Raw genomic sequence first — 8,786 nt, forward strand, 5'->3', positions numbered from 1 at the left:
AATAAAGCAGGCATGTTTGCTGATATCGCTCTCTCATCACCAGAATGAAGACCAACTGCTAGTACTTGGCTTTGTTTTTCTGATTGTTTACCCTCCAAACAGTTTCAGAGGCCCGCACCCTTACCCTCCCCTTGCTTCTCTGGATGGCTTTGGACGTTCTTTGCCTACAAAACACTTGCATATGTGTTCAAAGTTTTATCCAAAAACTTCTGGTCTGTCAGAATGCTTAGCATATTGGGCACAGCTTTATCTTTTTAGTTTTTTGAGGTGTATGCCTTTTTTTTCTTTTGCCAATCCATTTCTCATATGATGTGAAGATAAGCCTCTTTCTCTCTATTTATGTTTATCTGCATCTCCTGTCAGATCGTATAATGGAAATCAATAAAGGATAATAGCTTTCCACCAAAATTCTTCTCAGAATATTACTGAAGCCGCAGTGTGAACAAAATAAGACACATTCAGAATCTTAGTTTCATGGCTGTGGAAACCTGAGACTATCATCATGAAGAAAGTTTCATTTAATTTGTCGATGCATTATGAAATCATAGATCCAAATGTTCAACATTTGACTCTTTTTTTCCTGTTCATCTCTTTTGATGTCCCCTCTCTGGGTGTTAGTTCAGAATTGTCCAAATTGAAATGCATCATCTGTTAAGGACTTAAGTGTTTTTCCAACTCAGTCAGTTCCCTCCTGAGAGAGTCAGCACCGTGTGATCAGAGTATGATGTCATCGACTCAAAGCAGTCAAATTTCCCAGTCTGATTCTGGCTTTTTTTTTTTTTTTTGTAAGTGCTTTATCTTACAGAACAACATTAACATATTCTAGAAAGGAGCTGGGAAAATTACAAAACCCAAGATAGCAGTGTTTTTTCTTCTTCGTTTTTAAGAAAAGAAAAGAATTAACTGATTGAATAATAGGTGATGCTGCAATGATTTAACTCAAGCTGCTTTGTTGGAGCTGAAGTATTAAACCCTTGTGAAGAAATGATAACATGAATGAAAACTCAAAATAGAACAGACTGCGATCATCAGTTCTTCTTTAAATTGAATTCCAGGTCTTAAACGCATACAGAACATTATGAGAAAATGTATTCCACCACAGATTATGTATTGAGCAGAATATCTTGAAGTTACCCCCACATGTAATCAAATCCATAAAGTACTTAATCATATTCAGTTGCTAAATGTGTTACTCTACTGATGTAGCCTAAATACAACAGGCCCTCGGGTCATTTGACTCAATACATACAATTCAGAATATATGGCACCATTGTCCTCCAAACAAACTTATTTAGGAGCATTTAAAGTATTTTAAAAAGGTAAAAAAAAAGACATTTTACAATTACCTTTAAAACCAGATACTACAGAAAATCAATAGGAAATATAGAAAATAAATAACTTAAAGTGCATTGGATACCAGGTTTTTATTGCACAGGCCTAATGCCAACTCTTAATTTGGGTAGGCCTAGTTTTTTATGAAAGTGTAAACCAAGTTTTGAATTATGCACCCCTACATTTTGGTTTTGTTTGTAAGTGTACAGCTTGGTTCAATTTAACACCCCTTCCCAAGTCTCACACAAACGCACGAACACACACCTGCATGCATACAAACAAACACGCTTTCTTTGCTGTATTCATGGTGATGTAATCATACAAAAAAAGGTCAATAGAGGGTGCTGTTGCACCACAGACAATGTACCACACAATGCTTACCACTGCAAATCATGGATCTCTAATACCATTACTGTTCATAATAAATGTCAGTCGGCATTAAGAATGCCAAGGACAAATACTTGAGCTAATAACCCTGCATAATTATTAAGAAATGATGATGAAATGTTAGGAAATTGGATGTTAAGGCGCCTGCTTCTCCTACTTTCAAATGAGCATCTTGCTGAGATTTTCAGGGAGGCATGAAGGCGAAGGAGATGAGTGCTGACTTGAGAGACGAACATGTCAGGTTTTAAAGGGATTTTGGTTTCACAAAAGTTTGAACAATCTTTTATAATTGTGTGACAAATGTAGACAGATTGTTCTATTTTTGAGCTCTACTCCTTGCCTTTTTCTGATATTTTGTCAGAGTGATGGAGTAGCACTGCCTCATTTTTTATTCTTTTTTTTCGTGACAGTGAACAGAGATGGAAAGTGATGAGAGAAAGATGCAACAGCACAGCGTGAGTTGCAAACATCGTTCTATATTGATTGTTGGTTGTAAAGACATTCTGTCTGTGTGCCAGGTTGCTTTCTTACACAATATATATTTCTGGATTTAAGAGGAATACATTTTAGGTTTGCTTTCAAAAAATAAATCATCAGTCACAGAATTTTTAGATTTCACCAAACACGTATCTTCTGCCAAATAAACGCTGCATAATTGTTTGCTGTCAAAACACCATCATAACTTCAGACGGATCAGTTGGCCTCATGCTCACTGAAGAGTGGCTGAAAAAAGGGATTTGGATGGTTTATTTGTCAAAACACAGTGTTCGAAAAAAAGGCTAAGAATAAAAAGATATGAAATAAAAAGCAGCACGCAAGGGATCATCTTCACCGCAGGGACAAAAGACAAAATAGATCCCTCTAGAAGTGCCACAACAAACTGTCAACTTAGAATAAGATTGTTCTGTCAAGCCTGCTTAAATAAGTCTGTTAACATGGCACTGTTGACATCCAGCAATGGAGCACCATGTCAGGCGAAATGTTGTCTTCTCTTCCCAGGTGACAGCAAATTGATTTGCAACAATGCAACAATTTTTTGTCAAGCGACTGACTTCACTGATATTTAACATATCATGCAGGTAGCAGGACAGCATCAAACCACACAGGTGTGTGTCACTTCGTCAGGTGAAGCTGAACAAAAAAAAAAATCTCCTGCTTAAGGAACTATACCAAAATACCACAGCCTTGAACTTACATTGACAGCGATGAAGTAGTTGGCCCAGCTTTCAAGAGTCCAGTACTGATACAAAGAATGACAGTCAGTCTGATCAAAGGCAGCAGACAAGTGCTGTAGAATGTTTCCCCCCCCCTGTCCCTCCCCCCGAACCCCCTGTCTCTACCTAATGATAGTTGAATTCATTGTCATCTCATTATCTTTGAAGAGGGGAAAGATCCCTCCCGTATGAGTGGGCACTGTGTCTCTTGCCATCAGACGGGCCCTAAGATTGGTGAAGCGCATTCTTGTCTCATTACGTTGAGTGAGAGGTATCAGACACATCCCATCTGCCTAACGCCTTCCGCACACATGCCGCCATGCTTCTACCGCACAAGCTGGTACAGAAATACAGGATGAACCATCTCTGAAATTCCACATCCCTGCTTTGAGAATGGTATTCGTTTAAACACTGCTGTTGACTGTAACACTGCATGGTTAAATCTCACTGAATGCTGGCTTACTCTTGATTCCACACACGGCTGATTTTTAGTGCCAACCGTAGAGCCAACAATTCTCAGACACGCGTCTAGTCTGCTACTCTTATCATCATTAATATTGCACGATAACTTGTAGTTTACTTCGTAATGGTTTTAAACTAGTACACAAAGCCCATTTATCCCCCGGCAACTGGCTGCAAGGCTTTTTCTGGCTGCTTCTGACAAATGAAAAGAGAACAAAAATCTGCAGTCCCTCCCAATTTTCCACTTTGCAAACCCTCTCTGGGGTAAAGGAACAGCACAGATAGAAAGAAAAAATCAGAGCACATTACAGAATCACACAGTCTGATGCAACAGCGCCACATATTGCATCAAGAATAAATATGAACATCCTCATATACAGTCACTGAAGCATCTTTTTTAAATTTTTCGATTTAGACATACAGTATAATCTAATTTTGGGATAATTTTAGTCCTTGTCTGACTATTCCTATTGTGCAAAAGTGAACAATAACAGAAATACCAAATTGGTCCGAGTTTCTCTTGACTGGCTTGAACCGATGTCATGGGCCGATTGCCAAAGCATCTTATCGTGGACACCGTAAAGTGAAACCACAACACTGATCTACATGATGGATGTCAGATCAAAATGAATCCAGCCATGGTTTTTACCAGCTTTGAATTCATGCATGGGGAAAGCCTGTCAGGGGCTAGAGATGATGTGGACACTGGCTCTCACTGTTTGTCAAGATTTTACATCCCACCCCCTCGCTTCTCGTTTGAAGCTAAGCGTCTGCCGTCTCGCAGCTTGCTGCCAATACGCCTGAGAATCCAGATCCAACATTTGTGGACTTCATACGGGAATAAATGCAATTAGACTGTTTTGTGGGTGCTCCGCATCCCTTTGCATACACCCATGCAATCTATCATTTTAATGGGCCTCAACTTTGCCAGGCAACATGCTTTAAATTGGTAACTACCCTTGTCTGTTCCGTATTTTATGTGTCAAATTCAGACAGGAAACTTGTGACCCATCAATGGTGCATTTTTCACAGCAGTTTTGCTTCTCCGAATGGCTGTGAGGAACAAAGAAACACAAAGCAGACTTTGGAAAGCATCAAACATTGTTTTGACATTAAGTGGAATAGTGATGAGGCATCAAAACCTGAAAAGGATCACCTACACAAACTGCCCAATACTTTAAATGAGATATGTTGTTTGTTTTCTCACTGATGCAGCTGCAATGGCAAAGTCTCTGTTGTCCAGCTTGCTTGCAGCATCCATAATTTATAAAACATCATGTCTGCTTTAATAACACAAGATCTGGTTTTAAGAAGGACGCACACACTATATGATTTACATTTTACAGCCTCATTTTTTTTTCTTCTGGTTAAATCTTTTCAATAGGAGAAAAAAAAAACACCTGAATGATTGTGTGTCACCAAATTTCCTCTAGAACTTTATCACTTCTTTTGTCAGACACAACTCCCTTTCTTTCCCAGAGCCACTGCTTACCTCTATCGTTAGTGAAGATGAACAGTCCACGACAATTAAAGGTGTGGACCATTACTTCTGTTGGAAGGAACGTTAGGCCTCATGCTTTACAGCCTGCGAGTGAACCTTGTCGTCTATATCTGTCATCCAGACCCCAGCCATAATGGAGAGCCTTGGAACGGATGAAGAGCTAACAAATATCCATGGCTCTGCACATGGGTCTGATGGAGCTCTGAAGAATGCAGAAAGAGAATAGCCTACAGTGGAAGAACGGCTAAAACATAATTGGGAAAAAAAAAAAATTAAGCCTGTGGTATATAAAGAAGGTAAGTAAAATGCTGCATTGCCTAGCAAATTACAGATTAAAGGTCACTTTATGCGATCAAGAGGCTATCACAAAAAAACAACAACTTTTGAACGCCAACATCCACCAGCATTTCTAAAAATTAGTGGACATTTCTTGGTTCTTAACTGTTTTGGTGTTTCAGTAACTGCACCACATTTATTTGTGTTTGTAGCCTACTGCAAAAACGAACACAGGGTGTTCTGAGCTAAGACAGGTCAGTGCGTATGCTGAAATAGAGGTAGCCCAATTCACCACCAAGAGAACAGGTAATCCTGTATAATTGTAGGCCCACATTATTTGATTTTAAAACAGTAATGTTCAGCTTTCTTATGAGGATGGGATAAGTTTATGTGCTGGAGAAGGTCCTGTTATTTACTTGTTGCTAACCTATGACATACATAATTAGCGTTAATAGCATTAGTATAAGAAACTACCAGCTTGCAACAAGTTAGTGTAAGTCAAATGTGACGGCATACAAACATGTTTTTGTTGTTGTTATTTTTGTTTTGTTCACATGCAGCAGCTCACCTCAAAAGTTGTCAAGGGTTTGTGCAAGTGTGAAAGCACCACTAGCATCCCCATTATGTTGTTTATGAAAGACGATTGTTACTTCCAGTCTGTGGGCTCTGTAACTGTAGCTGCTGGTAAATCTAAATTTAGGAGTCACCTGGGGTTTGTTCATATTTGGTAGCTAATTGAACCTGCAGTTCATTGTCAGGATCTGATTTGGAATAGGGCTGTTAAGCTTTGCATTTCATGGTCAGTAAGTACTAGTTAATTTAGTCTGGCTGCTTTAACTGCTCTGTCTGAATTTGAATTTCTGCAAGAATTTAATTCTGATGGTGTAATATTTTATTAAGCCTTTGCCGTTTTTTTTTCTTCCAGTAAGTCTTTGACAGGGCTCGGCTGAAATGAGTAAACAAATGAAATGAACACATCGCTGGTATATTGCAGTGCACTTTCTTATACTTTTGCATCCCCTTGTGAGGGCATTAGGGTAAAACTATAGAAATCTTATCACTACAGATGACTGCAATTAGTCAATTTAACAATTCAAGTTGAACCTCACAAGTTATAACAAGAATCACTAATTTAGTTTGTCAACTAAATGCATATTTAGTTTATGATTTCGGTCCACAATGCAGGTTAAACACTTTTTAAGCTGTAACGAAAACCTACCTCACTAGTTGGGGATGTTTCACAAGTAAATGGGCTGGCTCTCCCTGCTTGACTGTTCAGATGTAAACAGGAGTCGCTTTGCTTTTCAAAGCTATGTTAGCTTGCAAGCTGCTATTTCTTTATGTCTGCAATATCTGTTTTCAGACTCTATCCACTCTACTGTCTCCAAATAAAGAAGGTATAACCCCCAAATGCTGTCCAGCTGATTGTGATTCTGATGCTGATGGATTGCAGCGAACACAGAGTACATGGAAATCGGGGGTTAGGTTCAGTATTGTGATTTTTTATTTATTCATTTATTTATTGTTTTATTTAAAAGAGACAACACATTAATTTAACAACAGCAAAAAAGTTATACATGTAAATGTGCCCGATTGAGCCATGCAGGCTAATTTTCATCTGCAGTTCTTGGCAGGTTGATGATATTTGTATATATACATATGATATTTGTAAACAAACGTGTGTTAAATCGTTATGAGGTGACCATAATGCAGACTTAATCAGTGAAAAAAAGGATGAATACAGTCCTAATACATTCCTACTCCAAGTCTAAAAGACAATTTGGAAATAAGAACGAATAAGAGCTGGACCATCTCACATTCAAACCTGTAATATTTTGTTTATTCATGGAGGTCTGAGTGTCTGTCACTGAGGTGCTTGACAAAGTTTAAAGTGATGTTTTTCTGGCACGTTACAACACTTCAATTTTTTTTTTTTTTTTTAATTGTTTGATAAAAAAAAAAAAATCCCAGTGTGTTGGCTGTTAGCAATTGCCTGAGCTGTCTACAGATATCACCTGAACAGAAACATACTCAGGTAGACTCAATAAAAATTCTTGAACATTTTGTTTCTTGCATAACCCCAGGCAATCAGCATCACAAAGACAAAACCCACAGGGCAGCCATATTGCCAGGAGGATTGCCCACGGTGGACAAAAACTGAATCTTTCTTATCCTCCTATAGCCCAGTGTCTGAATCTGATAACATACACATTGAGATAACAATGTGAAAAGATTCATTCCCATCTTACTACACTTTTTTTGTACTCAGAGTAGCCTAGGTCTCTTGTAACATAGCCTTTGGCTTGATAAAGAACTCTCCCTTCAGATTCGTCCTGAGGCTCATGCCTGATTCCACTACTCGACGTGCAGAGGTGTTAAATAATGTATGCCGAATCTGTATGTTTTTAAAGGATGCAGTTTGAAGGAATACTAAGCTGCGTCAAGTTAAAAGGTATTCAGGCTACTTCAGTAAATCAAACGCATGCTATTTGACCTCATAAATAGTTGGTTTCTACACCTGATCATTACATTATGAAATGCTTTCCTTCACTGCACCTAAGCACATCACATTTCAGCAGAAGGCACGCTAAAGAAAGTGATTTCTGCATGTGAGCTGGATGCTAATTACTCTAAAGCTAATATCAACATCAGCACTTTCCAGATTTTTTAGAAATTGCAAATGAGTTCATGTCAAACATCAGTGTTTGTAATGTCACACTAGATTCAGTCTTTCAAACATTTAAAATAAAACAAGAGGTCTAACAATGAGAGAAAAAATTACAACTTATAACCAAAAATGTTTTCAGGGCAAAAAGTGAATGGCAACTTTTTTATGAATGTGCGGTCAAGACCGTTTCCACTTCTGCTCTGCACGGTATGCCTTATGTCCTTCACAACAGAGGAAGCCATGCATAAAGACCAGCCTTCCCAGCATGCTTCTGGCTTCCCAACATAGTTGCCAGCAGGATGCAACACTGTAAAAGGTGCTGCCTCTTTAAGTCTCCTGTGTGGCATGTTAAGCAATGGTAATCTGCCGCAGTGCAGACAATAAATTCCACTGCATAACTTAGTGTCGCCATCACATCCTACCTGGATGGAATATCATATGGGCAGATGGAGTGATAGGTGGACGGAGGCCATGCCCCTTGCAGAACAAATATGTGTCCTCAGTGTTGACACAAAAGGGACAAAATCCGACTACTCACCGCAGTGTCACCACTTGTCCATATGCTGAATTAGAGAGAGAAAAAGCACCGTGAATAAATTATTTCCCCCCCCAGCTTAGAGACGTTTTGGTCAGCATGCGATTCATCTGTTCTGTTCAGTGCAACAATGGCGCTCAATGCAATGACAAGTCTGAAGGCATGGGCTGTCTTCCCAGCTCCCAAAAGCTTAATAGTGTGCCATGTGGAATGATGTAATGCTAAAACACTGTAAAACTTGAGTGCTCAATAGCTTTAGTGAGGGCAGGGAGAAAAGGGAGAGACAGGCTGGTGAGAGAGGAAGAGAGACAGAAGGAGACTCAAAGGGCCTGATTACTGCATATCATCTAGAATACAACTTGTACCACACAAATCTCCAGTGAGATCCCCATACTGTTGGAGGATGATAAC

Source organism: Symphodus melops, assembly GCF_947650265.1.
Source record: "Symphodus melops genome assembly, chromosome: 9".
NCBI classification, from domain to species: domain Eukaryota; kingdom Metazoa; phylum Chordata; class Actinopteri; order Labriformes; family Labridae; genus Symphodus; species Symphodus melops.